Here is a 9658-nt window from a genome sequence, read left to right as displayed (position 1 = left end):
TTTGGTTTCCTTTGAAATAAAATTGGTTTCCATTAAAAAGACATTGGGGAGGAGGGGTGGATGAAGAACTGGAGGGGTTTCATTTCCCCTTTTCAATGCCAGCACACCTTTGTGTGCGCAAATAAAGCTGCATTATGTTGATTCTCCACTTACTTATTCTTTACATTTATACCGCATCAGGAAAACACAATTGGTGGATATTTGTTCATCAAAATAATTATTTTCTTTTAGCAAGAGTCAACATAAACAATCTATTATATCAAAGACTTTTAGAAAACGATTCAACAAAAGACTCATATTTATCATTGGATTAAAAAATTAATTGCTTTAGGTGAAACTTTACTCAAAAAATTAGATTCCCACTCGATAATTCATGACAGTAATTGCAATCGCTGCAATGTATCAGCACACTCACCATTTCACCCCACCTGCCCTATAAATTATGGTGCTATTGAAGGTGCCATGTACTTGAGTGGAGTCAAAGTTGAGTTCTTCCTTCGCATCTGCAGACAGATGACTCCTGGGCACATCTCAAAAAGAACAAAGAAATGTGTCTTGGAAGAAGTGTCATCAGAATGTTCCTTAGAGGAAAGGATGGTGAGACTTCGTGTCAGGAGACTTTGTCTCCTCGTATGTCGTCGGGGGGGCAGCAAAAAGAACAAATAGAGGAAGGCCCTTGACAAGGTGGATTGACACAGTGGATGCAGCAATGGGCTCCAACATAAGAACAGCTCTGTGGATGGCACAGGACCAGGTACTGCTTCATTCTGTGGTATACAGGTCATTTGACAACACTTACCATCTGCAGCCTTATTTCTATCCGTCCATTTTCCCTACCCCTCCTTGCCTTCTCATCTTTACTCCTGGGTAAATAATGACTGTTTGGCATCATATGTCTCATTGTTTAAAGGAGCACATTGATAATGAGTGTAACTTTCATTCACAGGCAATCTATGTTTTGCTCAATGGTGATATCCAAGAGAGACTTCAATTCTACATTAAAAAGATATGTATCTTTAGGCTTGGGGCTTTCTCTAGTCTCTTATCAGTCCAGTATGCCTGGTTTATTTTATGTACTTCAGCGTTGCTCTATATGTTTCTCCCATTTTAACGAGGACCTTCTGTTTTCTCCCTGGTCACAATGGTGAGGCACTAGCTAGTCTTTCTGCCCTCACATTAGAAGAGGCTTTGAGTCTTTAGAGGACATCTCACAGGTTTTAAAGGCCCCAGGCACTATTCTCCATACCAGTATGTAGAACAAATGTTTCCCAAAGTGGGCCATGCCACTCCCTGGGCAGTGCTAGAATGATTTAGGGGACACTGCAACAAGCAGGTACCTACATTTTATCCTGGATTATGGACTATCATACAAACGTTTTTAATTGCCAGGGCTGCTGAGTATTTTTTTTTCTGAAATGGGACCAATTGGCCAAATAAGTTTGGCAACCTACAAATTTTCTTTAAGAAATAAGTGATTCAAATTGACTTTGTTTATTCCACAAGTCTATGTCCTGAGGCTTAAAATCCTATAAATAAATACCACGAAGTATTTGGTATGTCTAGGAAATATCCCTAATTGCATCCCTTATGTTCTTGATGGTATATATGAATAATACACATATGTATATATATGTCCACAATATATCTACTATATTTATTTGTACTCACAGGTATACTTTCCCATACCCACATAGCACACATACCTACCTTTCTAGCCACTTACACATTTCTTGCTTGCTGTTACTATTGTTGTAAGATTGGGTATGTTATAGAATTTACTGTATTTGTCCTTTATTCTTGTGTAACTGTATTTACATTGGGCAAGTTGTGCTAACTTCTCCTTTATCATGTGTGTTAGCCAGGGTAGACTAGAGAAACAAATTCATAGCCACTCATATGTATAAGAAAGAGCTTTATATAAAGAGTAATTGTATATTAAGAAAACATCCCAGCCCAGTCCAGATCAAGTTCATAAATCTGATCTTAACCTATACATCAAAAACAAATCTATAAATTCCTCTTCAGACCCACAAAAAACATGCAATGATGCTGAATGCAAGACCATAGGCCAGTGGGTGAAAAGTCTGTGGATCTCATGGAAGTGGAGGCATCTCAGCACTGGCAGGGGTCTCCACATGTCTCCTTTAGCTCCAGGGCTCTAGCATAGCTCCATATGTCTTGTCAGCAGGAGGATGAAGCAAAGAGTCTGTGTATCTGGTCTCCAATGAGCTATTTATCTCCATGGCGCCTCCAAATGAGATAATCAAGCTGCAACCTGATTGACAGACTAGACTCCACCCCTTTGCAAGTTGACAGGAGATTATGTAATTGCCCATCATGTATTGCTTCCCCCATCACCAGAATTACTATGTGTAGATGACTTTGGTAACTTATCTAAGGGCTAAAGCAAAGCCACAGTAGTGAGGATGGTATAGGATCAGGTGATATTTCATTCTTTTATACACAGGGTCGCTATGGGTCGAAGCTGGCTTGACTACAAGGAAGGGATGAGCCAGCCAGGGTGCTGTACAGCACCAGCAAAACACACAACTTCCTCTAGTTCTTTCCTGCTTCCTCCCCTCCACACATTATCATGACCCCAGTTCTACCTTACAAAACTGGCTAGATGGGAGCATGTACACTGGTACAGAAAAAAGCGCGCAACACACAGAATCCAGGACAGATAAATCCTTCAGGAACAATAGTGGGAGTAGCGATACCATAAGGGTAGGAGGAAAGTGGGGAGAGAGGGGGGGATAAAGGGAGAACGGTTTGAAATGATTAATGTTTAGCCTATCTCTCCCTACCCCCCAGGGGAACAAACAACAGATATGTGGATGAAGGGAGATTGAGGATGGTATAATACGAAAACTAAAATAATTTATAAATTATCAAGTGTACATGAGGGTCGGAGGGTGGGGGATGGAGGGGGAAAAAGAGGAGCTGATACCAAGGACTCAAGAAGAAAGAAAATGTTTGAAAATGATGATGGTAAAATATGTACAAATGTGCTTGACACAATTGATCATACGTGTATACCTAGTCTTAACTTTTAAAAAAAGTGGTATGCAGTATTTGTCCTAGTATATTTAGCTTATTCCATTGAGTAAAATACCCTCCGGATTCCTTCATATTATGTTTTGTGAATGCGTTGTTACCATGGCACAGATGTCGTTTGTATGAACTATGATTTGTTTATCTATTCATCGATGATGGGTGCTTAGATTGCTTCTCTCTGCTATTGTGAACATGGATGGATTGTGAACATGGTAGTTCTGGTGATCGGGGAGGCATTGCATGATAAGATGAGATTCAGCACAACTTGACCACGGTAAATGGAGGCACTGATAGTTACTCAAGAATAAAGGACAACTACAGTACATGGTATAGCATACACAACCTTACAGCAATGAACATGGTGTGCGCATGTCTGTTCTTGTTACTGCTTGATATATCTCTAGGACGTATACCAAGGAATGCTGGATCACCAGGCATTTCTACTTCTAGCTCTTTCTGAATATGCCAATAATTTTCTGGCATTGCTCCATCAGGTTACAATCTCTATGGCAATGTATAAGTGTTTCAATCTTCCCCAAACTTCAGCATTTGTTTTGAGGTTTGTTTGTTTTCTCATTCCTGTTTTTAGATCATTGTTTTTTCTGTAAGAGTGAGGTGGTATCACCTCGCAGTTTTGATTTGCATCTCTCTAAGCGCTGTACTGCTAACCATGCACTCAGTGGGACAACCCTTTCTCCCCCCAACCACTCCTTGGGGGTAAGAAAAAACGATCTACTTCTGAAAAGATTTACAACTGCAGAACCCAATGACCTAATTCCAAGAGCATTCTGGGCTCTTGTAGAAAGAAAGGTTTCGAAACCTTCCTTCCTTCCTTCCTTCCTTCCTTCCTTTCTTTCTTTCTTTCTTTCTTTCTTTCTTTCTTTCTTTCTTTCTTTCTTTCTTTCTTTCTTTCTTTCTTTCTTTCTTTCTCAATAGAGATCCTGATACGAATTCCCAGGTAGCCTGAACCAGGGTGAGCAGTGTTTAATCGGACAGCCACCCAATCCCTGGGGTCTAGGGACCTTCAGTGAGTGCCCAGATGTCTATTAATCCAACTCGATCATGTATAAACACAAAAGGTTCTATGAATCAGAATCAACTCAATGGCAGTAGGTGGTTGGACTTAATGGTTAATGATTGTTAGCATTACTTCATGCGGGTTTATTTTTCTTTTTATTATGATTACAGATATACCAACCTACATTACTATTGTATTTGATCATCCTCAGTCATCAGTCATAGGTAATATCAAAGGTTACAGGCATCCATGTAAGTCTTTTAAAAAATAAATAATTTTATTGGGGGCTCGCTCTTACAAGTCTTATAAAAAAATCCATACTTTTTTCTTTGTAAACCAAGTGGGTTTTTGTGAAGGACAGGACAGGTTTCAGATTTTACAGTCTCAGAGGGGTTCACAACTGGGCCTGAACAACCTCATGGAAAAAGCACCCATGCATGCCTCTGACCAGGAACAGAGCAAGAGAGCTCAGGGGCAAGAGAGCATCCCAGAGTGTCCTCCCTGCCTTTAGTCTAGCCCACTCCCTGGCCGGAGGAAGGTATGATTGAAGTTATGGTTGACCCCATTGGCTGGGTTCAGCCACCTGGGTGATGTCATGAGCCTAAGTCTAGTTTGGCATGTCCAGGTGTACCTCCCACCTGTCTCGGGGACTTGAGTGTGAGCATGCTCGATTTGGGGTCTTCGTAGGTGTCTAATGGTTGCCTGATTTATTTCCTTCTCTATGAGGGCCTTTACAGGCATGGGAGAGACAAATTCATGTCCCTAAATTAGCTACATAACATTTCCCCACTGAAGGAGTATGAACTCAAATCTTTGGAGTACAGGTGATGACTTCTCTGGCTGTTTCCTGTTGACAAAAGGGACACAATGTAGGTGTTTTTGGGTCCACACCCTTCCTACTCTGTTGGGAGGGGTTGTCCACGTTGGGGCCCATGGTGGATGAGGCTGGGGTGATCCAGAAGCTGGTGATCCTGGGGTTGGAAATCTTGGCTTAGGGTCATTGGTGACCTGATGACTTTCTATATATCAATTGTATCAAGCGCATTTGTATATACGTTGCCATCATCATTTACAATTTTTTTTCTTTCTACTTGAGGCCTTGGTATCAGCTCCTCTTTTTTCTCCTCCCTCTCCAATCCTCCCATCCTCATGAACCCTTGATAAATTATAAATTATTTTTATTTTCATACTTTCCACTGTTCGCTGACTCCCTTCACCCACGTTTCTGTTGTTCATCCCCCTTTGGGTGGGTGGGGGGAGTTATACATGTTATCACTGCTCCCATTCCTGTTCCCAAGTGGCTCTCTGTCCTGTATTCTGTGTGTTAAGAGCTTGTATCTGTATCAGTGCACATGCTCTGGAGTAGCCAGATTTGTAATGTAGAACTGGGGTCATGAGAGTAGGGTGGTGGGTGGGGGTAGAGGAAGCATTAAAGAACTTGAGGAATGTTGTGTGTTTTGTTGGTCCTAAACTGCATCCTGGAGGGCTCGTACCTTCCTTGTGACCCTTCTGTGAGGGGATGTCCAATTGTCTATAGAGGAACTTTGGGTCTCCATTCCAACGCCTGTCATTCACATTGAAATGATTATTTTTTCTGAGTCTTCTGATGCCTGATACCTGATCCCCTTAACACCTCATGATCACACAGGTTGGTGTGTTTCCTCCATGTGGCCTTTGTTTCTTCTCTGCTAGATGGCTGCTTGTTTAACTTCAAGCCTTTAAGACCCCAGATACTATCTATATCTTTTAATAGCTGGGCACCGTCAACTTTCTTCATCACATTAGCTTATGCACCCATTTTGTCTTCAGCAATCATGTCAGGAAGGTGAGCATTACAGACTTCCAGGTTACTCAAATAAAGTGTTCTTTCACTAAGGGAGGACTTGAGTAGAGGCCTAATATCTGTCCGATACCTTAATACTTAAACAAACATAAATGTATGTACATAGACCTATGTCCTTATTGTTATATATTAATATATTTACATATGTAGATGCCTATTTTTACACCTTTATAAGTGTCTTTTGATTCTTAATTCTCTCCTCTATTTCTTTTTACTTTCCTCCGTTCCCACTATCAAATTCTACCTTCATTCTACTCTACATATTCCCCTCAGCTACATTGCACTTGATCAAATCCTACCAGGCACTCAATGTTTCCTTGCCATCGATTTTGGGTATCTTTTTCCATTTTCTCTGGCTTGTTGGCTACCCCCACCTTTCCCCCCATCCCTTCTTCTCCCCTGTCCACACAGAACCATTGGTCCCATTGTTTGTCTTCAATATTGTTTATCCTTCCTATTTTATAGAGATATACATGAAACAAATAGCCTACAAATAGTTCCAGGTCTGTCTGTTGACCCTTATGAATGTTTTCTGATTGAATCTGATGTGGTGCCAAGCTCTGCTCCCCAAGTCCAAAGTCTATTTTCAGGATTCCTGGGGAACTTCACGACTTTGCTCCCTTGCTGTTCTCTTGCGCTCCCTTCATGTTAAGCTCTGGTGTGTGTGGGGTCAGACCAGGCACAATTCCCACACTGTGTTTCCCGTGCTTCCCCGTGTATATGTATTTTTTTTTGCTTTTTAAAAAAAGGTGCTTGAATATTCTCTTTTTAATCGGTTGATTTTGAACACTTCCAGAATTTTGTCCACAGAAAGATTTATCATATTTTAATCACTTTGTGAGCTTTCTAATTTATTCAACTAAATAAGCAAAACAAAAAATGAACTCACATCAAATATGTTTCAACTCCTAGTGACCCAGTAGAACGAAGCAGAAGTGCCTCCCGTGGGTTCGTGAGGCTGCAATCTGTATGGGAGCAGAGACCCTCATGGGTCTCCTTTAGAGAGCTGATAGGTTGTAACTGCTGACCTTACAGTTAGCAGCCCACTGCCTCGCCTACTATGCCACAGAACTCCTGCGTTATTCCCCTAGACTCTCCCAAGCACGAAAGAACCACAAAGTACCTACCAACTCTCAAGTACAAGTCCCTTCACTATCCATAGGAACCCTGGTGGTGGAGCGGTTGTGTGCTGCCTAGCAGTTCAAAACCACCAGCTGCTCTGAGGGAGAAAGACAGGGTTTTCTTTTCCTGTAAACAGTTAAAGTCTTGGCAACTCACCAGGGCAGTTCTACCTTTTCCTGGAAGGTCATTTAGAGTTGGCATCAACTCGAGGCAGTGAGCTTGGTTTGGTTTTCACTATCAGGGAAACAGGTTTAGAAGAAAACTAGGGCTCTGCTGTTTACTTTAAGAATGGGACAAATGATACTTTGTGTTTTGTTTAAAAAAACAACCAAAGTAACTAAAGAGGGAAACATTTTTTTATAAAAAACGGACTCATTACTCAAAGACAAGGAATTTCCCACAGAAATAAGTATTAATAAGAGAGGCTCAATAAGGATTTTGGTGTGTGTCATCTTGACACCAATTAGAGATGAAACAAAAAGTGTACTGCCATCGAGCGCATTCTAAGTCATACGGTCCCTGTAGGATGGAGTAGAACTTCCCCAGAGTTTGCAAGACCAAAAAATCTTCAGCGAAGCAGACTGCCACATTTCTGTCCCGCAACATTTCTTCCCTGGTAGGTTCAAACTGCCAAGTGCTTAACTATTTCTGGCTAGCAGCCAAGTGCTTAACTATTTCTCTACCAAATTCCCTTTTGTTTGTGTATAAACAGAACTTGGGGAATATGACCATATCTTACTATAAGGTTTGGGGGATGCTTTTGAAAATGGGTTTTTTTTTGGTGCAACTGTTTGGGTAATTAATTGGCTACATGAATAGGTAGTTGATTGGCTACATGAATAGAAACTAGTGTAAGCCCAGGTGTGAGCTTGTTGGTGCACCCTGAGAAAGGTAAAGAGCAGCCCCAGTTGTCCAGAAGAACAAAGGAAGACTGAGTACTAAAGCCCTGGGTCATGCCTCAGGACTATACAGATATGATTTGGCCAGGCATGCAGATCAAGGCTAAATTCAAAAGTTTGCTCAACCTAGTCTTTTTGAATGAATTTCAGCTTTCAGCGGGCACCACCAGTTTAGGGCCAATAACTGACTAGACTTGCTGTCCCTTGAACAGAAGGGAGACTGACACAGTGGCTGCAACAATGGACTCAAACATAAGAATAATTGTGAGGATGGCCTAGGACAGGCAGTGTTTTGTCCTCTTGTACACAAGGTTACTATGAGTCAGAACCTACTTGATGGCGCCTAACGCAACAACAAATATTTATTTATATATTTATATTCTAGGATGTGGTGAACAAGACCATTTTTTTTTCTTTTCTTATTTTGTTAAATCTTTTATTGTGAGTTAGGTGGAGGGTAACAGAGAGGATTCACAGTTTCAATAACTCATCAATCCTCCTAGGGTCTTGGTTTGTTAACCCTCCTCCCCCTATTCCCCCTCCTCCCATCCCTCATCTCTCTCTTGTTGGGTATTGTCTTCACCTCCACCAAAGTTAACACCTGTCTAACCACTGGCCTGTGAGTCCCCCTTCCCTCTCTTGTTCTCCCACCCCTGGTAGCCATGAAAGTCTGTTTCTTTCAGGGTGAAAATTTTCTCTGGATTCTTTTATCACAGTTGTCTCATAAAATATTTGATCTTTTGTGATCAATTAATTTCACTTCACATGCTGTCTATTTTCAAGAACCCTGATGAGATGTTCTTCTGACCTTGTATCTCCTATTCTGAGCAGGCATACATACTCTCCTCCCTTGGTAGCTGTCAAATGCAAGTCTTCTCCTCACTAGTTCTCTTAGCTGGTCATCCTGGATGACCCACTGGCCAGACACTAAATAACAGCAAGACTTGCATTCCTTTTAGGGGTTGACATCACACAGAGCCTCCTCAGGAGAAGCCAGATGGACCCAGCTTGTTCACCTCTTCTGGGTCTTCTCCACAGCCAGGTGAAACCAGCCTTCACCTTGTAAGAACTTTGTGACCTCTATAGGCCTAGAATTTCCTGTGCTCTGTGACCTCTGGGTTATAAATAAAGATAGTAAACATGGGTGATTCTCCTATAGTCCCAACGGACCTAAAATAAGCAAAGCTCCATGCTGCTCATTTCCATCTTCACGTTTCTTCAGGTCAGCTTTCCATTCATGCCAAGACATGGCTCCCATTCACGTTGGAACAACTTTAAAAAATACATCTTCCATAAAAGGGGAGGGTATTGTTTATATCTCCACAGGGAAAGAGGGACAAGACTTCAACCCAGTGCTGCAAGGTGTGAATGCAACATTCTGGCGTGGAGTAGGGAACCAGTGGAGAAGTCTGGGAGGCTGGCCCCAGTACCAAAAATTAAGTGGAATCCTGCCCCTTTCCCAAGAAGAATTTGTTTCAAAGGACAACATTGATTCTGCAGCTCCGGGAGAGGGACATATCTAATCAGAGCACACGGGAGCAGATGAAAGGGGAGGAGGAAAGAGTGGAGCACAGCCTGGCCCACTAGGCCGTGAGGATGATGTTTCTGATTAGAGCAGCCAGTCCACAGAGAGGACAACATGGCTGGCCCTACTATGAGACATGATGCACCTCAGGGACCAATGGCTCTACAGGGGACAGCACTAGAGACACAGTGTAG

Source organism: Tenrec ecaudatus, chromosome 18 (assembly GCF_050624435.1).
Source record: "Tenrec ecaudatus isolate mTenEca1 chromosome 18, mTenEca1.hap1, whole genome shotgun sequence".
In the NCBI taxonomy this organism is placed as follows: domain Eukaryota; kingdom Metazoa; phylum Chordata; class Mammalia; order Afrosoricida; family Tenrecidae; genus Tenrec; species Tenrec ecaudatus.
This window is presented reverse-complemented; position numbering follows the sequence as displayed.